The 22,648-nt window shown below is 48.5% G+C and overlaps 1 long non-coding RNA gene across 1 annotated transcript; it reads right to left on the bottom strand.

Moving 5' to 3' along the window:
* Nucleotides 1–256: 256 nt before the first annotated feature.
* LOC103007768 (uncharacterized) lies at nt 257–20,100 on the bottom strand. The gene is made up of 3 exons (XR_450903.2): nt 19,806–20,100; nt 7,355–7,465; nt 257–6,030 (listed from the first exon to the last, which is right to left on the bottom strand). It is a non-coding gene; the product is annotated as an uncharacterized LOC103007768 (long non-coding RNA).
* Nucleotides 20,101–22,648: the final 2,548 nt, after the last annotated feature.

Genomic DNA, 22,648 nt, shown 5'->3' with positions numbered 1-22,648 from the left:
GTTTATGGGGCTGTCAGAACTGTCATAATCCCAGGGGAGCAGGGCAGTGGTGTTCAGAGTGAGGCGACCTCCCTCTTCCCTGTCCTCTTTCTCCTCTAGTCAGGATATTCTTGGGGATCCCCAGAAACCCCGCTTGAGAAAGCTGCAGAAGTCCGGCATTAACCCCGCACCCCATCCTCATGCATCTTTTTTTTTTTTTTTTTACACACACACACATTGTATTTTATTTTTACAAGAGATAAATAGACTGACACCAAGCATTGTACATGGATGACCACAACAAAAGCAACAATGATTGCAATTACCAAACATGAAACACACTCATACTATGTCATAATATTGACATTCAGTCCAGTAATCCTCCACTGTAACAGCTCCTTTACTTTGCAGTGAAAATTGATTTGTATGTTCTTTGCCTCTGAGTCCTTGTGGGATTTTCTTTTTTAATTCAGACAGAAAGTCACAAAAATTATACTCATCACCATCAGTTCACTCAGTCCCATGTAATTAATTTTTTTTTCATCTTGATCTTTTGTTAGCACTTTTATGAGTTCATCAGTTTTTCATTAGAGTTCTGAAAATGCTTATTCATTCAGTTCAGCAGTACAGTCAGTTACCAGAAACCATCCTCATGCATCTTTAGAGCTTTGTGACATGAGGACTCCTCTTTCCCATGGTGTTGTCCATGATGTGTCCGGTCCAGTTTTGCCTAATTTAGTCAGCTCTCTATGGGATAATGGGAGCTCAGGAATCCTGTACACTCTACTTTTTTGCTTGTAGGATCCCCCCACCCCGTAAACCCTACCATGTGGCACTGATGGTGGGTGCCCTTGTCTTTCTTCCATGACATCTGGTTATCACATAGGTACACACTCCATTTCCCCAAATGCCGGGTGATTTTGGAAGAGACATTATTCAGCTGGGCCTCCCCAGGGGCAGATGGGTAATATTTTGCTCCTAAGCACCCTAGCAGGTCACGTGTTTTTTTATGGGGGGGGGGCAAGGAGAAGAGCCAGAAAACACTGCCCTCTATTTGCAAGGCAATACGAACTTTCAGAACATCATGTCTGCTATCTCTTCCATCATTCACTGGAACCTTCCGAGGTAAAGAGTATCCTTATTAGCAAATGGCTGCCCAGAGATGGCCCCACCTGCACTGCCCAGCCAATCCAACAGAGAAAGGGGGTCTTTTCCCCTAAAGAAGTGCCCAGAGGGTAAGCTGTTTTCCCACATTGGGACATGGGCATGAGGAGATGGGAACACCAGGATTGTTAAGCGTGAGGGAGTTATTCCAGTAAAGGACCAGTTTTGGTAATAATTACGCGGGTTGAAGGCTGTATTGGCACGGACATCATTTGTGCACCCTGGGATGCTGTGAACAGTCAGCGGGTGCAGTCACAGATTCCACATAGTTCCCTTTGGTGTCTACCATCCTGCTAATTAGGAAGATTTGGCAGGTCTTGAAAACATCACCTTCTCAAGGTGACACCATTGCTCTCTCCTTCCTTAGGGAAGATCTGGTCCCTGGTCTTTCAGATTTCATCTGTCTTCAACTCAGCTCAGGGTCCAGGCACTGCCATCTTCATATAAATGGATACAGGCATCCACCTGCCCTAGACTGGTAGTCGGGGGTGTTTGGTCATAACTCTCAGTAGTCCAGAGATTCCCTTTGTCTTCCATTTCCCTTGAAGCAGCTGGAAGCCCACTTTTATCTTCCTCTTATTTCCGTAGGTAGGGCCTGATGGTAGTCAAAGATTTATTAACTTGGGCTCCATACAACCAAATGAGGTACATATACAGCCTCCAAGGAGGTCAATCCACTGAAATTTATATAAAATTTTATGTGTATGTGCATGCTTCTTTGAGAGAAAGTGATTCAGAACTGTTGCCTGAGACTTAGCAGCTACTGAATAATCCTCAGGAAAGGCTGGCTTTCCTCCTTAGTAATGGGAATGAGGTGAAGATGTCTGTCTGGTCTCTCCAGTTTTTTGTTTTTTGTTTTTTTAACATTGTGCTGGAGGTCCGAGCTAGTGCAAAAAGGCATACAGATTGGAAAGGAGAGACCAAAACTTTATTTGCAGATGATATGATCATGTAGTCGAAAATTCTAACGAATCTTAAAAAAAAATCTACTAGACTATTAAGTGAATTTAGCTAAGTCACAAAATACAGGGTCAATATCACAATAATCAATTATACTTCTATACATTAACAATGAACATTTGGAAAAGGAAAATTTTAAATACCATTTATAAAAGCATCTAAAAATGTGATATATACTAAAGGAAAATTTAATGAAATATGTAAAAAACATGTATGCTGTAAACTATAAAGCGAAGCTGGGAGAAAATAAATGGAGATATATACCAGGCTTATGGATTAGAGGACTCAATATTGTTAGATGGCATTTCTCTCTAAGCTGAGTTACATATTCGATGCAATCCCAATCAAGATCCCAGCAGGCTTATTTCTGATTTTTAGAATTTGACAAGCTGATGCTGAGATTTTATACAGAAATTAAAAGGTCATAAAATAAAAATTTTTGGAAAAGAACAAAGCTTAAGGGTGTAATCTGTCTAAATTTTAAGACAATGTAAATATACAGTAATCAAGTAGGTTACTATAGATTTAAGTATAAAAATAGAAATCAATGGTATAATAGTCTAGAAGTAGACCCATATTCATTGATTTTCAATTAAAGTGCCAAGGTAATTCAATGGGGGAAATGACGGTGTTTTCAACAGATAGTGCTGGTAAAATGGTATATCCATTTGGGAAAAGAAGGTGAATCTCAACTCTTATCTCACATGATACACAAAAGCTGACTTAAAATGAGTCACAGAACTAAATATAAAACTATAAAACTTCTAAAAGAAAACATAGGAGACAATAGCGTAAACTTTAGATAGGCAAAGATTTCTTGTGGGGAAATATGAAGTGTGAACCATAAAAGAAAAAGCTGACAAATCGGACTTCATCAAAATTTAAAATTTCGGTTCTTCCAAAAACACCATTAAGAAAATGAAAAGGCAAGTTAGCGACTGGGAGAAAAATATTTGCAATACATGTATCTGTACAGGACTTGTATCTGGAATTTATAAAGCACTCATATAACACAGTGAGGAGGAGACAAACCAGCCAACTGAAAATGGGTGTGGTAAGAAGAATTCTAAGATGACCCACGCCCATGTATAATAATCTCCCCTACAGTATGTGTGGGACCAGTGAATATTGTGGATGTCACTCCTGTGATTGGGTTACATCATATTATATGAAGGGACTGACAGATGTAATTAAGGTTCCTGATCAGTTGACTTTGAGTCAGTCAAAAGGGAGATTACCAATGGGTGGGCCTGACCTAATCAGGTGAGCCTTTTAAATGAGGCTCTAGAGGCAGCGGCAAAGCTTTCCCTTTGGCCTGAATCACCACGGGTTCTACAGCTGCAAGGAAGTGAATTCTGCCAACAACCATGTGTGACTGGAAAAAGACCTGCAGCCCTGGCCAACACCTTGTGAGACCGTGAGCAGAAAGCCCAGCTCAGCCAAGCCTGCAGGACCCATGGAAACTGTGAGACAATACATGTACTTGATATTTGAATAGCCAATGAGTACCTGAAAAGATGCTCAACACGATTAGTCATAAAACAAAAATGCAAATTACAACCAAAATGCATACCCCTCTACACATGCAATAAAATGGCTAAAGATAGGGAGAAAAAACTGGCAATACTAATTGCAGCATCTAGAACTTTCATGGACCACTATGGAAATGTAAAATGGTAGAGCCACTTTGGAGAACAAGTTTGGAAGTTTCTAGTAAAACTAAACATAGATTATCATATGGCCCAGCTATTCCGCCTGTAGATATTTACTTAAGAGAAATAACATGCATCCACACAAAGACTTATACATGAGTATTCACTGCACTTTTTGTTCATAATAGCCAAAAAGTAGAAACAGCCCAATTGTATACCAACAGGCGAAGGCATGAACAAATTGTGCCGCATCCATACAAGGGAACACTCCTCAGCAGTGGGATACCTCATGGGGTTAAAGGGAATGATCTCTGACTTCACAGTGGTGGTGGCAGTTACCCAGGGGAATACATGTGTCAAAACTCATCTAACTTTGCACTTATAATGGGTGCCTTTTATATCCACATCATAACTCAATAGAGTTGATTTAAAAAAATTCACTCTCCTAGAGTGATTTTATTTGCTTGACAACAATCCCATACGGAGGGAAAACCTAGTGATGCAGGTAGAGAGAGGTCAGTTGCAGGAGGGATGTCCTTGATTAGGAAGGGGGGTGGGGTCCACAGCCTATTGATAAAATCAGAGGCGGTTTATCTGTTTTCTTGGTTAAACAGGAAGCAGTGTAGCAGCTGAGAGGGAGGAGAGTTAGGGCATGGGAGGTTTGGGGGGGGTGACAAAAAGGTGTGAAAGTCATTTCAGAGAGTGGGAGACAAAAAAATGGACCTCAGATCTGCGCCCTGCACACACACACTACCCCCCGCCCCCCCCTGCAATTCACCTTGGAGCTCTTTTTCCCCCAGATTCCTCTTCCCTATCACTGTCTCACTTAACCAGCTTGAAGAGGCTGCCTTTTCAGTTTAGAATCTTAGACTCGTTACCATCATTATGGAAACTCCAGGCCACGTGGGGGACTCTGCAGGCGTCACATCCTGGAAAAGCCTTCTGCTTTGTTTCCCAGGTCTCTGCAACTTCCAGGGCTCTGGGGCTTTGGGGAAGCAGTAGGCTCTCAGGAAGCAGGGTGCTTGGGAAGCTCACAAGAGAGGCGTCCACCCATGGAGTCAGGAGAGTGGCAGTGGGGGAGGTGCGAGGGCCTGTTGTAATAAGAACTAAGGGTGGGGAACTGCCCGGACAGGCACAGGGACAGGCAGAAGACAAGCTGCCAGGACCCTGAGACCTAACAGAAAAACCCTGGTCTGTGGACTTGGGTTTTCCCAGGGCTGCTAAGCATCTAGGTAGCCAGGGAATCCGACAGGCCTGCTCCCAGCAAAATACCCAGCCTGGTCTCCCTGTGAGAAGGATGCCAACTCCAACCTCATCCATTTGGACCAAGTCCTCCACTGAGAAGACTTTATGGACATCTGTCACTTCTTCAACTTTGATTTCTGTTGTGTCTTACTCTTAAGAGACTTTTTTTTTTTTTTTAATAAAGGCTTTTTTTAAAAATTAATTAATTTATTTATTTTTGGCCGTGTTGGGTCTTCGTTTCTGTGCGAGGGCTTTCTCTAGTTGCGGCGAGCGGGGGCCACTCTTCATCACGGTGCGCGGGCCTCTCACTATTGTGGCCTCTCTTGTTGCGGAGCACGGGCTCCAGACGCGCAGGCTCAGTAGTTGTGGCTCACGGGCCTAGTTGCTCCGCGGCATGTGGGATCTTCCCAGACCAAGGCTCGAACCCGTCTCTCCTGCATTGGCAGGCAGATTCTCAACCACTGCGCCACCAGGGAAGCCCCTTAAGAGACTCCTATCACGGGCAAGAGACATGTCATCAGCATTTCTACGTGTCCGTGTGGACACTCAACCTACCAGAGTCAACTCTGAGATTCGTGGTTTTAGAAAACAACACTGGCCACTAAGGAAGGTCACCTGGACTTGGAGCCTAAGGCGGAAGTGCCTACCTGTTTCCAGCAGTCACTGAGATAGGTATGGAGCGAGAATGTTATTAGAAATCGAATGCTTTTAAATAATTTTTGCTAATATGTCTGTAAGCAAAGGACAGTGGCCCTGGAGTCGGGAGAGACTGGGGCCTAGTCCAACTTCTGTGCTCCGTGACCCTGGGCAGGGCTGGCCCGGGCACTGATAACTGAGGAGTCATCTGGCTCTAATGACATCATGACATCATGTTTCTCCTTGCTGCCAGGTGCTTTTTAGGCAAAGGTGGTGCCTGAGGCCAGGGTAGAACAGGCAGCAGCTCTGCTGGCCCCAAGGGTTCCAGAAGAAGTTGGTCATGCAGTGATGTGTCCCAGGTGAGATGCAGCCAGCTTGCAGTTCCAAGGCTCCCCTGATGCAGACAGAAAAGACAGGACAGGGCAGAGCACCACTGGTTTCCTCCTGGAGGGCCGTTGTCATGGTTCCCATAACCCCGCACGTCCAGAGAAAAATTTGGGACCAGTGGAACCTCTTTTCAAAATACCTTTGCTCCCAAAGAGCATACAAAATACATGAATTAGTGTCAGAGGAGCTGTTGCCCAGATGTGGATGGTTTCTGCACGTTTAGTTGATCCCTATGGACTGGGCAGGGGAGTGGGCAGTGCAGGTATGAGGCCCAGCCCTCAGTCACTCAGGATGGGGGAGCCATGGTCTGAAGCATAGTTCCGCCATCAGCACCCACCTCCAGACCTCAGTCTCCTTCTGGTCAGAGGTGGGTCTTTTCCACCATAAACCACAGAGCGTGCTGGGGCCCTGGGTGCTCCCAGGAAGTGGGAGCTCAGAAAAGGAGGAAATATGAACTAGTTGTCTGGGAGACTGGGAGAGTGCAAGGACCAGCCAGCGCCAAGGCCCCCTGGACCTGCTTGAGGTTAAAGGTCATGAATTCGGTCATTATGGTGAGGGGTTTTCTCCAGCCACCTCCAGCTATGCTCCTGGAGGCGGGAGCAGGCCAAGAGTTGATCTTGACTGGGGCTGCCACTTGCTGGATAAGCCCAAGGAAGGGGGCTGTGGTGTACGTGGGATACTGCTTATAACAACCACAGAACGTCAGCTGGAGAGGAAAAGAGATGAGGATGAACTGAGGTTGGATTCCACCACACCTGAGCTGTGTGATCTCAGAAAAAAATCACTTAACCTCTCCAATCTGCTCTTTCCTTGTTTACAAAATAGGCATCAAAGCGCCCCTTCCATGGGATTGTGAGCATTAAATGATGTCCTTGGCGGGCAAATGTTCTGGCCTATAAGGAGCCCTGGACACAGTGGGTGTGAGCTTTGCGTTAAAGGTGGTCTGTGTGCACAAATGTTGATGGAGCATCGCCGGGCAGCACCAGCCAGATGTGAAGCTGAGCCCAGCACCTGCCGTCACTCTGCTTCCCCGAGCTCCTCTCCTCCTGCAAAGCCACCTGCACACACCCCCTCTTCCCTGGGGGCCCCCATGAGCATGACAGATGTTCCCACAAACAAGTGGTCTCTCACTGAGCTGGGCTGCTGCCCTGTGGGCCCCTCCAGACCCTTCTCTGCTCTTCTAGTGAAAAGGCCTGTGAACAGAATTGGCCTTGATGCCCCTCAGGAGGAAGTCTCTCGCCGGAAGCTCCTTACACTTCCATGAAAGGCCTGCTCAAACAGCTCAGGTGCAGGCATCTGTCAGGGGCTGTCCCACAGTCTTTCCCGCATACCTCAGTTCACTCCTTTGAAATGCACGGTGGGTGCGAAGGCCCTTCCTTCGTCTGTGGTCCACAGGCCTCAGCTTCCTGTCAATTTCCTCCGCTGCACCTGAGCTTCGAGTCCTGTGGACAAAAACAGTCAAAGATCGCCCTCTTCTGCCCCTGCGGAGTGACCATCTCCAAGCGAGCCCAGCTCAGCTCCTGCACTGCTTGGCCAGGTCTCCCCAAGTTTCCCTGCTCTGTTCTCTTCTCCCCTTTAGAGCAGCATGTGGAACTTCAGCCCCTACTCCTTTGTCTCCTCTCCTGCCCAAGGCGGATTCCTGACTCCACTCCACTCCAGACTCCCCTCCCTCTGCTGGGAGGTCCCTGCCTCTCTACCAGGGCCTTCCTGTCAGCTTCTCCTCTGCCTTAAAAACCCAAACCGAACCTTGACCTTCTCATCTCTCCCAGGCTGAGTGGTCCTCTATTCCCTGGGAGATGAAGCAGGACTCTTCCAAACACTGTCCCCGGACTCGGGACTTCATCTTCGTGCTGACAGCTTCCAAGTCACCAACTCCTTCTCGGACCTCTCCCAAACCACCCAGATGTCCCCCAACTCCAGACGCGCGGCCACCCAGAAGGCTTCAAACCTGAGCTTCTCTCTCCCGCTCACCCCAAACCCCGTCCCTCCCCCGGTGCGCTCCTCGCAATGAGGTGAATACCATCGCCCTCCCAATTGCCAAGACCCCACGTCCTCCTCTGGACCGTTTCTTGAGTGTGCCCTTCCACTCTGCGACAGCGGCCAAGGTCACCCCTCCCCTTCTCGACCTTCGCAGGCTCCTCTAGGTCTCCTCCCTCGCTCAGCTGCACGTTCTAGTCACATCCCACAGAGGAAACAGAGGCAGGTTTCAGAATAAACTCCGTCCTGGCTCTCCCTGCTCAAAAGACATCGACGGCCCCATTAGCCTCGTTAAGACGAAGCGCAGCTCCTCCCCGGGCGCACGGCCTGTGCTCCAGCGGCTGAGAACTTCGCTTCTGGGCTGTGGTGCGTGGCTCTCGGCCAGTCATTTGCAGAAGCTGCTGCTGCCCCCGCCTGCGGCCTCTCGCCTCGCCCCTCCCTCCCCGCTCGTAGCTCAGACCGCGCTTTTGCGCGCTTGCTGTGACCTCTCGGGTGCCCCGCAGCGCCAAGAGCTTCACCAATCACAGCAGCGTCCGCCTGTCCGTCTCCCCAACAGACCGAACGCCCGGGGAAGACAGGATCTCTGTTTTGTTACATCTCCAGTTAGTTCTCACAATTCGTAGAGAGCCCGGCGGGATGCGGGTGGGGATGGACAGAGCGCAGGGTGGTCTGGCCCCCAGCAGGGACCCAGAACCCACGTTCCGTATCACTCCACCCCCAAGCCCTCGCTCAGTGGCTGCGGGTTCTAGCCGCGTGTGTCCTACCAGCTACCCAGACCCCTGTGTCTCCAGGCGGGGTTCAGCTTGTTCCCCCACAGAGCCAGCAGAGGTGCCACCCTTGACTCTTTGGGAGAGTAATAAATTCCTTTTCTCCTTTGTCCCAGACTGAGTCCCTTCAGCAGTGGCCCCGATTTCAGCCTTTCCCACCCGCCAAAGGGTCTTCCTCCACCAGTGACACCTCACAGCCTCTCCAGGACCTCCTTTTTCTTTTCCTCCGGACTTGAAAACCAGTCCTGTGTCCCTGCTCTGAATAAACCCCTTTGTGACCTCTTCCCGCCCCCAAGCTGTTGCCTCCTTCCTCACTTCATTCTTGGCCAGAGTTCTCAGACGAGTGACCTACATCCACCGCTTCCTTTTCCTCGCTCAGGCTCTGGTCCAGACACCCGGCTGCAGCCTCACACTGCACTGGACACCCTGCTCCTTCCCCTCACACTCTGGAGCGGCCCCTCCTGCATCTTCAATCTCCTTGCCTTCTCTGGAGGCTCCCAAGGGCAGTGTGGGCACTTGGGGTGCAGGAATGGACAGACATGGATCAAAATTCCATCTCCACATCTGTCCGGCTGTGCGATCTGGTGCCACTCACTTCCTATTGCGAGCCTTGGTTTCCTCATCTGTAAACCTGAGCTGACAACAGTTCCTTAAGGAAATAACACACCCACATGCTCAATGTTCAACTGACGTGTTCCCTGTCGTCATCCTGACCCCATTCTCCTCAAAACCCTCTCCTCCCCAGAACTTCAGTGATGTTGCACCACCTTCGTACTGCTTCCAGCCTCTCTGACTACTCTTTTTCCCTCCTGATGCACCCAAAGCTGGCATCGATTGAACCCTTACTGTGTACCAAGCAATGTTCCTCACATTTTTCTTTCTCAGTATGTGTGGCTTTCACCATAGGTACTATAATAGCACCCATTTAACAGATGGAGGTATTAAGGTACAGAGAATGTAATAATGGCCCAAGAAGACACAGCCAACAGGGGGCAGGACCAGTGCTCAAATCCAAGCCGTCTGGCTCCAGGCCCCTTGCTTTTAACCACGCCTCCATTCTGCCTGTGGTTCTGAGTGCTCCAGTCTGGGTCTGGGACTCCTCGCTCCACCTTAAGCAACTCTCCCTGCTTCATTTGCTCACAAAGCTTTGTGTACTTAATTCCCAAGTCTCAGTTCCCAGCCCACCTCCCACCTCTGAGCTTGCCGGACACCTCCTCCTGATGGCCTCTCAGGATCAGAGAGCCCCAGACTTACTTCAAACCCCTTCCTCTGGCCTCGAACAATGTGATTTTGCAGCTTCATCAGCGAATTTCTTTCATTCAGCCTTGCAGGCTAGTTTCCTGTGAGCTTGCCTGTCTCCTGTACCCGTCCGCGAGGTACCCGAAGGCAGAACCCTGTCCTCTTGGTGCCTCTCTCTGCCTCACGTGCACTGAAGGCAGGTTCAACTCTCTCTCAGATCATATCCTCTCCCAATTTCCCTGTTTCTGCTCAGGGAGCTATTACTTATCCTTTCTTCCCGCCTCTGAAATTTTGCCCTGCCTCACCCCTGGGCTCTGTTTCCCACATCCCACCACCCAGGTCAGGGCTGCCTTCCAACTGTCTCTCAGATTCCTCACGGCTGCCTCATTCCAACTGCCCAACTGTCATCCAGCACCAACCCTTCACCATCTGGCCATCCCAATGGCTTGCTGGCCCTTTCCCTTATTTTTAAATGTTGAGTCTAATAACCTAAAACATGGTCATGTTTTTTTAAAAAAAACACTTAGTTACCCTGAATATAGCTGTGGGTCGAGAGTTTACTACCTGTGGGTTACAAATAGCTGGAGCGGGGAGGAGAACGTTCTTCATAAAAGAGGGCGTTGTGCTCAGTCTCCAAGATGGCCCCCGCAGCTCAGGATCACTGCCTTCTGGGTTTCATGCCCTTGTGCAGCCTCCTTCCACACTGTCTCATGGTTGGTCTGTATGACCAGAGAACATGGCAGAAGTGATGGTAAGTCATCTTTGAGGTTAGGTTGTAAACACCATTGGGATCTCTGTGTGTGTGTGTGTGTGTGTGTGTGTGAACTTGCTCTGAGGACTGTAAGGACACTCAGACAACCCAAGCAGCACGGCCTCCTGCCAAAAGCCACATCACGTGAGTGATCCATCTTGGAAGCAGATCCTCAGCCCCACTCAAGCCTTCAGCTGACTGCAGCCCTGACTGACAGTTGACTGGACCTCATGAGAGACTCTGAGCCAGAAGGACCCACTAGGCTGCTCTCAGATTCTTGATGCTCAGAAACTGTGTGAGATAATAAATGCCTATTATTTCAAGCTACTAGATTTGGGGGCAATTTGTTACACAGCAATAGATAACCAATACAGAGGATGGGATCCATTCATTCCCTTCGTCATTTAACACAGTTCTTTTGAGCTGCTACTATGGGTCAGCTATCCTGGGTACTGGGGGTATAGCAGCGAACAAAATAGCCAAAGTCTTTACTATCAGAGTTTTTACTCTAGTCAGGGGAGGGAGATAATTAAAGGAAAGAAAGAGATATGCTAGATGGTGATAAATGCTATGGAGAAAAATCAGTATGAAAATGAAATGGAGGGTATATATAGGCATGATGTTGCAATTTTATATGGGTTGGTCAAGGGAGGCCTCTCTAATTAAGTGCTATTTGGGCAGAGAACTGAAGAAGATGGGCAAGCAGATATACAAGAAACAGCATGCAAGGCAAAGGGAACAGCAGGTATGATGGCTCAGCATCCACCCGCTTCTTACCATTTCATTGTTCATCTCTAGCACAGGCTACCTCATATCAGGCATAAATTGCTAAACTAACCTCCTAACTGTCTCTGATACCGAGTCCAAACTCATTCTGCTCACTGCACAACAGGCCATTAAATCAGGAGATGAGGTGTTAGGGCAAGGAATAACGACTTTATTCAGAAAGCCAGCAGACCGAGAAGATGGTGGACTAGTGTCTAAAAAACCATCTACCCCCAGTCCGAATTCAGGCTTCTTTTATACAAGAAGGGGGAGGGGGATAGAGGGTGTGGTTGGTTGTTGCAAACTTGGTGACTGCAGGGACCACTGCGAGGCTGCCCATTGGTGGAGCTGGACCACTAATGGCCGGCCCACCCCTATTACAATTCCCCACTGTCAGTGTCCATTCTACAGTCTTGTGGGAAAAAAGGGCAACAATCATTGTGGCTACTTCCTACTGAACAGGGGTGATGAAGGGGTGATTGTGGAATGGAATTGATCAGCCTTGGGCCGGGAATATTCTTTAAAATTTTTAGTAAGTAATACAATTCTTTCTTTCTTTCTTTAAAAATTTTTGGCTGTGTTGGGTCTTCATTGATGCGCACAGGCTTTCTCTAGTTGCAGTGAGCGGGGGCTACTCTTCGTTGCTGTGCGCGGGCTTCTCATTGCAGTGGCTTCTCTTGTTGCAGACAGAGCACAGGCTCTAGGTGTGAGGACTTCAGTAGTTGCAGCACGCAGGCTCAGTAGTTGTGGCACACGGGCCCTAGAGCATGTGGGCTTCAGTAGTTGTGGCACGCAGGCTTAGTAGTTGTGGCTCGTGGGCTTAGTTGCTCTGTGGCATGTGGGATCTTCCTGGACCAGGGATCGAACCCGTGTCCCCTGCATTGGCAGGCGGATTTTTAACCACTGCACCAGCAGGGAAGTTCTCTTTCTTTCTTTATCTACAACTATTTGAACCTGATGAAATCTCTTCTACAATGAAATTTTAATCTCAATACTTATCCTTTTTGAAGAGCAACCTCAAGTCTTCTAAAGGGTTCACAAACCCATTGCTCTCTAGGCCTCTCAGGAGCTGGGTCATTTTCTGATGACAGCGGGGCTACTTTAAACTGAGTGTGATGAATCCATGGCTTTACTGTAGCTAACTTGACAGATGAGTGTATGGCAAGTAATACCACATGTGGTCCTGTCCACTGTGCAGTTAGCTGGTGTTCAGGCCTTTGTTCTCTATAAGTTTTAAGGAGGACTTGGTCCCCAGGTTGGAAAGGATGTAAGGCTACTTCAGTTGGATAGGCAGACCTGCTGGAGGCAAACTCATGAACAGAGGTTAGTATAGTGCCCAGAGTTTCAACATAATTGGCAACTGCTAGGTCTTTCAGAGCATTTATAGATTCTCCCACCTGGGCAGGCACCTGGAAAGACCTACCATACAATATGTCAAAGGGGCTTAATTTAAGCTTGCTTCTGGGAGCCACTCTGACCCACAGCAGGGTAACTGGCAAGGCCTTATCCCAAGTTAAATTGACATACGTTAGCAATGTTCCTTTTTAATGTATAATTCATTTTCTCAGTTTTTCCTGTTGATTGTGGTCTCCAGGATGAATGTAGCAGCCAATTAATTTGCAGTGCTTTGGACACTTGTTGGATTATACTAGAGACAAAAGCAGGCCCGTTACCACTTTGAAGGGAGGCAGGCAGTCCAAATCAGCAGATAATTTCCTTAAGGAGGGCTTTAACCACTTTGGAGGCTTTTTCTGTCTGCCTCCACCCATCCTGAAAGTGTCATCAAACACGTACAAGTATCTGAAATTTCCTGCAGCTCACTTGAGTCAAATCTATTTGTCAGTCCTTGGTGGGGCAGGTTCCTCTGTGTTGGGTCCCCGTCTGGGGACGTCTGACAGCAGTCTTAGGGTTATTTTTAGCACAAATCATGCAACTTTGAGTGACTTGTTGGATGGTCCTTTGTAGGTTAGGCCCCATTATATATTTTTGAATCCATTGTAAGGTGGCATCTCTCCCGTGATGGGCACTATTATGAACGTGCCACAGCACAGTGTCCAAGAGTGTCTCAGGGATGAAAACAATTCCTTGTGCATGACATTTCCAGCCAGGCGAGGTGTGATCAAGTGAATACCCACTTTTCGGCCCTCTCCTTGTCCTTTTCTGAATGCACCAGCTGGTATTTTGACAAGTCGATCTGCGGGAGAAGTGACCCTATCATGGCTTGCTAATCGCCTTCTTTTACTGCCTTCTTTGCAGCTCGGTCAGCTAACAAGTTGCCCTTTATTATATGAGTTTCGCCCTTCTGGTGGCCTTGGCAGTGCTTTGTGGCCACTTGTGAGGGCTTATGGACTGCTTCTAATAGTGACAGGATTTCAGAAGCATGTTTTATGTATTTACTGTTTGAAGTGAGGAGCTCCCTTTCTTTCCAGATTGCCCCGTAAGCATGCACCACAGAGAATGCATAGCGAGAGTCTATGTAAATATTTACTCACTTCCCTTCAGTGAGAAATAGGGCTCTTGTCAGAGCAATGATTTCTGCCTTCTGAGCTGAGCTCCCTGGGTGCAGGGCTTTGGCTTCAACAGTCATTTTAAGGGTACCATTGCATACCCAGAGTGTGGCCTACCTTGGTCCATGATGCTGCTTCCATTGGTGGACAGTCCCATATCTAGCTCGGCTAAGGGTTGGTCCATTAAGTCCAGTCTGCTAGAGCACACTAGTTCCATGACGTGTAGGTAGTCATGCTCTGGGGATTGTGCAGCAACAATTGGAAGCAATGTGGCTGGATTTAGGGCTGAAGTGACCTGAAATCTTATACTGGGATTGTCTAAGAGAACGGCTTGGTACTTTCCCATTTTCCCAGAAGTCAGCCAACAGCCCCCGCTTTGTTCCAGTAAAGAACAGACATGGTGAGGGACAAACACAGTGGTGGGTTGCCCCAGGGTAAACTTCTCAGCTTCCTGAAGTCTGTCACAAGTAGTTGCTATAGCTCCAAGGCAAAGGGGCCATCCCTTAACAGTCTGTTTTAGTTGTTTTGTGAAGTAGGCAACGGGTAGAGGGATATTCCCCAGAGTTTGAATGAACGTCCCAAAATTTATGCCTTGTCCCTCATGGACATATAATCTGAAAGGTTCCTTTAAGTCTGCTAGTCCCACAGCTGGGGCTGAGATTAACTTTGTTCTTATTGTTTCAAAGGCTGTTTGGCACTCTTTAGTCCAAGTAAGGGGCTCAAAATCATGTCCCTTTAAAGCCTAACAGAGGGGCTTTCCTATGAGCCCAGAGCTGGGGATCCAAATCCAACAGAACTCTGCTAGTCCCAGAGACCCCCTCAGTTGTCTGCGAGTCTTGGGGGTTCCAATGCCTTCAATTGCCTGTTTTCTATCAGGCAAAAGACCCCGCTGTCCTTGGGAAAGGACAAAGCCCAGATATATGATTTGTTGCTTACATATTTGGGCCTTTTTCTGGGAGACCTTATATGCACAATTGGCCAAACAGTTCGGGGTTCTGATGGTATTCTGTAAACACTTATCATATGTAGGACTTGCTATAAGCAAATCATCCACATACCGGAATAAGAGTCTTTCATCCAATATGAAGTTTCTAAGGTCCCTAGCCAACATTTCCCCAAATAAGGTAGGGGAATTCTTAAATCCTTGAGGCAGGACTGTCTAACAATACTGTTGGACTACCTGTGTTTCTGGGTCCTGCCATTCAAAAGCATACAGCTGCTGTGATTCTTCTGCATTAGGAATGCAGAAAAAAAGCATCTTTCAAGTCCAAAACTGAGAACCAGCTGTATTCTCCCTGAATAGTTGTGAGCAGAGCATATGGATTAGGTACCACCCATTAGGGGTGCAAATCTTGGACCATTTCATTAACAGCCCTCAAGTCTTGGAAAAGCAATACTCTGCTGAGTTTGGCTTTTTGACCAGGAGATTAAGGCTGTTATATGGGGACCTGCAAGGTTTATTCAGTCCTATTTTCAAAAACTTTTTTTTTTTTTGAGAATTGGCTGAATTCCCTTTTGGGCCTCTTGCCTCAGAGGGTATTGTTTTAGGTTAGGTGTCCCAGCATTTCTTTTTAAGGGGATTTGTATTGGCCACGTGTTTTTGGCCTTCCCTGAGGTGCCATCAGCCCACACTTCTGTCTTACCTTTTCGAAGCCTCGGGGGGGAAGAGCTCTGTCTCCTTTTCTGGGGTGCCCATGAGTGCCATCTGTAGGCTTACAGTGTGCTCTGGTGGGACCCCAATGTCAAGCTGTCCTGGCAAAAAAATTACTTGAGCATTTAATTTCCAAAGGAGATCTCGGCCCAAAAGAGAGATTGGATATACTGGCATATATAAGAAACTGTGCTTCCAGGTGAGGTCCCCTAACTGGCATTCTAGAGGTTGTAAGAAAGAATGATTTTGTACTTCTCCAGAAACTCCCTTGACCAGGATGGATTGAGATGTTTTCTGCACCACCTTGGTATTTACCACAGGGTATGTTGCACCCATAGCTATCAGAAAGTCAATCAACTTGTCCCCCACTGTCAAAGTTACCTGGGACTCCTGTGGGGAAATTGGAATTGGACGCCTCACGTCGAGCCCCCAGGCCTCTTCATTCATTTTCAGAGTGTTCCTCTCTTTCTACCACATGAGAGGCCCCCATCTTTCTTTCATTGTTTTCATTCTTATTTTTTAGTCTAGGGCAATCTGTTTTCCAATATCCTTCCTCCTTACAGTAAGCACACTGTTCCCTCCCCAGCGGTGGCTTACCTCTCTTCGGGTTACTTGCCTTCCGAGAATCTAATGCTGCTGCCAGAAAAGCTGCGTTCCATTTTGCATCTTCTTCCTTCTGTCATTGTTCCCTGTTGCTCAACACTTTAAAAGCAGCATCTACCAGTTGCGAAGGGTTCATTCCAAGTGTACCATCTAACTTTTGTAATTTTCTTCTTATATCTGGGGCACTTTGCCCTATGAAGGTCATATTTACCATTGTCACATTTTTGGGGGCCTCGGGGTCTGCATCAGTGTAGTACCTATAAGCTTGAAATGGAAAATCCTTGCAATGGAATATTATTTGGTTATTTTTAAGAAAGAGATATATTTTTATATGTTGACTTGGAAAATGTATAAATATATTAAGTGAAAAGAATTGGTTGCATGAATCGTATCATGTTCGTTAAAAAGAAAAAAATCATATGATTGAATAAGCAAAGGGAAAATACAGAAGGACATTTATCTAAATTATCAAGGTCTCCCAGTATTTTCCTGTTCCTAGTTCCAATGTTTAATTCTCAGGCCTTATCTTCCTTGACTTATCAGCAGATTTGACATGGCTGATCACTCTCTTCCTTGAAATACTTCCTTCACTTGGTTTCTCCCATGTGATGTACCCTTGGTTTTCTCCTCCTCCTCTGGCCTCTCCTCAAGTCTCCCTTGCTGCTTCCTCTTCCTTTCCTTGACTTTCAAACATTGGAGCTCCCCAGAACATAATCCCTGGACCTCTTCCATGCTCAGCTCCTGCCTCAGACTTTAAATTTCAACTATCTGTTGGATGATACTCAAATTGATATCACCAGCCCTGACCTCTGCCCAGACCATTGGGCTCATATAGCCAACTGTCTAATTGACTTCTGCACTTGGAGGTCTAATACACATTTCTAGTCCTGCTATGACCCATCACACCTTATCCTCCCAGTCTTCTCCATCTCAGTCATGGGAAATGGCTCTTATCTAGTTGCTCAAGATCAAAACCTGATTGTTATTGACTCCTCTCTTTATTTTACAATCCATATATAAATTCTGTGGATTCTACCCCCCAAATTCAATTAGAGTCTGACCATATTTCCCCTTTCCACTGCTACCACCCTGATCCAAATCACTACCAATTCTTGGCCTTGATTACCGCAATATCCTATCTTGTTTCCATGATTGTGTACAATAACCTAATAGAAAAAAAGATCAAAAGATATGAACAAACTTTTAATAGAAAAGAAAACCCATAAACATATGAAAAGGTGATGGGCCTCATTCATAATAAGGGAAACTACACTGAGATACCATTTCACATCTATCAGCTTGGCAAAAATCTGATAGTTGACAACATATTCTGTTGTCAAGTCTTGGGAAACAGGCCCATACACTGTTAGTGGGAATATAAAATAGTACAGTACCTAGGAAGAGATGTTTACTGCTATCTAGCAAAACTACCTATGCAGCTGCCCTTTGACTCAGGGATCCCATTTCTGGGAATTCTATCCCAAAGACACACATGCACAGATACGAGTGAGCTAAGTACAAGGGGGATTTTTGTCTCCGTTATTTATTGCTGCATTCTCCGTTATTTATTTTTTGCTCTATTATTTATGAACAGTGCCTGCAACATATTAGGTACTCAATCACTATTTGTTGAATGAAGTTTAGCCAATGTTGGGCTTTATTGGTACTGTTTGCTTTGTTAGCAAGTGCTGAAACAACCATTTTATCCCTACACTCAAAGGGAATCCCAACTCTTAAAATTAAAAAACTTTTCTCCATGGAGCCCTGATTCATTTTAGTGGCGAAAGGTGTTAAAGAGCACAGTTTAACATTCTGTGTCACTCTGTCTGGATGCTTGGCTGAGGGGAGAGCCAGAGCTCAGAGCCCCTCTCCTCCCCATTCCCAGCCTGGTCTGCTCCTCACCTGTATCTTCTGCATTTGCCTTTTGATATTCTCAGCTCAAGTCATCAGACAAACCAGCAGCAACCCTCTACAAAACAATGACAGTATTGCTCTTGGGGTCACCCTGAAATGGGACTTGACTTTACGCTAATCCCGCCTGAACCCACAAGACTCCTATTCTGAGACACTCCCTGCCCCTAATCCTACCAGGGGAGAGCCCACTTCAGGGTACCCCTACTTCCTCACAGAACATCACAGTAAGCCTCAGAAGTTCCCTGTAGCAGATTGGTCTCCACTTCTGCCCAGGGGGATCTGCTGGTCCTATCCCCACTGGGCAGGATGGTCCCAGGCTCTTGCAGCGCTCTGGCTCAGACACTCCTCATCCCAAAGCCAAGTCATATGGGGATGTCACCATCTGGGGATGGAGCGAGGGATAAGCACCTCAGGGGGAACTTGCCCTCCAGGACCTCCCTGCTGGTCATAGTCACTGATGGAGCCGTGAGGGTGAAACAGCACGTAAAACAGCCCAAGCTTAAGCTGGTTTTGCCTCCTTAAATAGGTTGTTGAGACAGCACTAGGTTAAACTGGTTTTACCTCCTTAGATAGGCTGATTGATTAATCAAACTTGAGTTATTTTAAAGAAACAGCACTGCTCCATGTGCAAGACGGGAACCCTTGTCTCCAAGGAACAGAGAATCTTAGTCTACAGAACTCAAAGAATAGAAACGATGCCACCAGAGCCCTTTAAACAAGCGAGAAGCCCTTCAATAAGGAAAATCTGGCTTCCAGGAGCAGGAGTAGCTTATATGGACTAAATCAAGACCAGTCAATCAGCATCCAAGTTTGAAATTTCCCTAAACCCTATACATTTCGCCCCGAACCCTGGATCAAGGAGACAGATTTGAGAGTTTTGCCTCCTATCTCCTTGCGGGTGGATTTCCCGATCAAGCTCTTTTCTCAAGAGCTGGATTGATAGCGAGCTCCGTAACGAGCAAAATCCAGTCAGTCGGGAGGACTAGGCCTTCTCTTCCCCACCTTGGGGCACGGAGCAGGACATGACTAGGCCAGCAGAGGGCACTCAGCCTCGACACAGAGGCCCGAGTCCGGCGGGGAAGGGTGTGAGCCCGCCGCGCAGAGGAGAGAGTGCGCCCCCAACTTGATACACTTCAGCGGCTCCTGGGCACTCTGCAGCGCCCAGAGCCCCGGAAGCCTTTCTCTGGATCCTCCGGGGGTTAGGGACAGGTTGCGCTGTATGGGGTACTCGGTCCTCAAACGCTGCCTCTTGCGGAGAATAAGTCCCTCTCTGCGTTCCACCTGGAAACGCAACTCCCCTGCAGCGCTGCGGGGCTCGCTGGATCCTGCTCTCTCCCCTCCGGGGTGGAGGATCCCGGAGCAGCCACAGGGCGAAACCCAGCCCCTGGGACCCAGCGAGGTGCTGGAGAGGCGCCTGAATAGCAAGCCTGGAGCCCCGCGCCCGGGCAGCAGGAGGAGGGAAGAGGGGGAGTCGTGCTCGGCTTGGGTCCCAGCTCCCCGGCACCACCTAAGATCACCACCCCTCTCCCCCGGTCCACTCCGGGTCTCAAGCCAGACTCCCTTATCGCTGCAAGCCCTGGGCCCTCCGGTCCCTCTTTCTTTCCTCACCTCCGCCGGGACAAAGCGACCGGCGACGTCCCGAAGGTGGCTCTGGCCGCTCTCGGAGATCCGGCGACGTCTCGGCCCGGCCTCTGCCTGCCCAGGGCCGCCAAGGGGACCGCAGTCCACTGCGGAAGGGCATCGGCGCCCCCCGGGCTCCTCCTCCCGCGCTACGTTCGTGCGGACCCTGCAGCGCAAGGGCTGCAGGCAGGAGCCCTCTCTGCGCTCTCCCCAGAGCCAGACGCTTAAAGCCGCGCCTCCTGGTCAACGCCGGCGAGGGTATCCTCCGCCTTCTCTCTGAACGGGGGCGGCTCACAGAGGGAAACCCAGAAACAGGGAGTTTAAAAGGTGGGAAATGGCGGCCTCGCCTTCTTGGGCCTCGAGCGAGGTCCCCAGCACCTCCCACCTGGGGTGAGCCCGACACCCGGCCCCGCGGACACCTGGGCGGAAGCCCAGCCGCAGTGAGGAAACTGCGCAGTGGAAACAGATCGCCTGGTTTTCGCCGCGTTCATTTCGCGTAGTTTTCCGGAGGCCTAGCAAAAGGCTGGGACCCTTTCCCGCAGCGCCCCTGGGTTAACTGGTGAGGTTCAGGACTGGGGTCCGACAGGAACACTGACAGGGAAGGAGCGCCACCTCGCGGTCAGCGCGAAGGTTATCGGAAAGACCTCAAAGGAAAGCGAGGGACCATCCTGCCCCCCCACTGGGAACCCCTACCCCTTTCACAGGGACACTCCACCTTCACGCCTAATTCCATCCCGCACCTTGAGGGGCCTCCAAAGGACACCTCAGCTGCCGCGTTAAAGCTCTGTCCATGCTCTTGCAAATAGCGGCCCCTTGGCCTCCTCTGAACCTATGGGTGTGCTCACCTGGGGGGAGACGGTAGCCATAGGATGGCGTGACCAGAACAGGGCAGCACCTGGCAGTGGGGTTTTTGGGGTTGGGCAGGGAATTCCAGAGTCCTAAGCAGCCAAATGGGGGTGGCTGAGGAGGCACATCCCTTGGTCCCCAGGATTTCTTACCCAGTGGGAAGGATGGCGAGTCTAGAGGAGAGCCAGAGCCAGGCTCTCTGAAGTGTGGGTCTCTTGCTCCGGTGTAAAGGCGGCAGTGCCTTTTTTCCATCTGTCTCACTTACCTGAGTGTCTCCTATGCCCCACCCCTGTCCCACGCTATATGTTATTTTTCTCTCATTCCTCCATCCTTCCTTGTGGCCTCCATTTCCTGGGTGCCATTCCTGTCCATCTCATTCCTGCCTCTTTGCCCATCTCCCAGGTGGCCCCCATCTCTTCTCTTCCTTTAGTCACATTGAGCATGTCGTTAATAATGATAAAATTCCAAGCTTACTTAACATCTATGAGCCAAAGACTGTTGTAAGGGCTTTACATATATTAACTTAATTCCCGTAAGAACCCTATGCTGTAGGCACTAGTATCACCCTTGTTTTTAGATGGGGAAACCGAGGTCCCCAGAGAACTCTGCCAAAGAACTGAGACGTGAACCCAGGTCATCTGGCTCCTGTGTCTGGTCCCTTAACCATAACACCCCGCTGCTCCTCTGCTGGATTTCTTTTCCACTTTTGGATTTGACTGAGGCCGTGGAAACTTCATATGGATTTCAGCAATCTTGGAGAAGTTTCACCTCCTCTCTGGATCCCATGATCTCTGCAGCTCCATGGCCCTCTTTATAACCCATGTTGCTTTGAGTTTATATTTCACTTCAGCATTTGCTAAGGTCCTATTTGAACTTTCCAGTCTTGTCTCAGACGCCTTACAAGGAATTAAGGGAATACGAAGGGTGAGTAGTGCCCCTGTGCAGCCAGAATATTGGTGGCAGGAAAAGCAGTGAGAGATTTGTCACCCAAAGAAAAGGTGAAAACGTAGCCACCAGGTCTGGCTTCCCCTCTACACGTGTCCTTCAGTTCTCACCTCAGAGTCTGGTTTTGATTTCATTTCAGAGATGACAATTTATGTTCACTTCTGTCCATTGCTTTGCCACTTCTTGTGAATTGAGCCCCAGATGTGCTCAGTCTCACCTGTGAGTCTGTCCTAGCCACAGAGCACCAGTTCCTTCAGGGAGAGAGGTTCTCAGGCAAGATCAGGGCCAACAGGAGGTAAGAGTTCAGGGGCTATTTGGTGAATTCAAAGAGGTTCTTACTCAATCCCTTTGTGGGAAACATGGACCCTGGGAAGAAGAAGTCGGCGTGGGCCTCAGAAAGGTTTGACAACATGTGTTGGCTGGTCCTGTTCTGCTCTGGCTATCTCTCCAAGAGGGGGAGGTTCTGTCCTCGGACAGCTGAGTACTGCCATCATCTCCCCCAGTGCCACCCACCAGTGAGTTAACCAGCAGGGAGGCTCTGGGGGCCGAAGTCCCCCTAAGCGCTGGACTTTCCAACTTCAACCCGGACCCTCAGACTGATTTGGCTTGAAATGTCTTTTGGAATTCCAGAGGCTGGCAGAGCACTTCCTGTGACACTCAGGGCTAACCTGAAGTGGGCTGTCCCCTGGCAAGGTTATAGGGCAGGGTTAGGGTCAGGATAGAAGTCTTGTGTACTTAGTTGAGTCCAATTTAAAAGCAGATCCCATTTCAGGGTGGTCCTAGGGCTTTTGGACTCCGACAGGAGTCATTGCTATTTTTGTTGCTGTTGCCTTTGTTATCATGATGATTCAAGTTTAGAAAAGGAGCCAGAGTAACTGTTAACTGTCTATGTAAGTGGCAGAGCTGAGATAGAACCCAGGACTCTCTGGTCCCAGGGCCACACACCCAGCCACTGCCCCACACTGATCTCTCTGCTTGGGTCCTGCTACCCCAGGATGAAATTTCCTCTCTGTTTTTAATATCAACCACATCCATTACCT

This window comes from Balaenoptera acutorostrata, chromosome 9 (assembly GCF_949987535.1).
Source record: "Balaenoptera acutorostrata chromosome 9, mBalAcu1.1, whole genome shotgun sequence".
In the NCBI taxonomy this organism is placed as follows: Eukaryota; Metazoa; Chordata; class Mammalia; order Artiodactyla; family Balaenopteridae; genus Balaenoptera; species Balaenoptera acutorostrata.
Note: the sequence above shows the minus strand (reverse complement) of the source record. Positions and strands in the feature narration are given on the sequence as shown.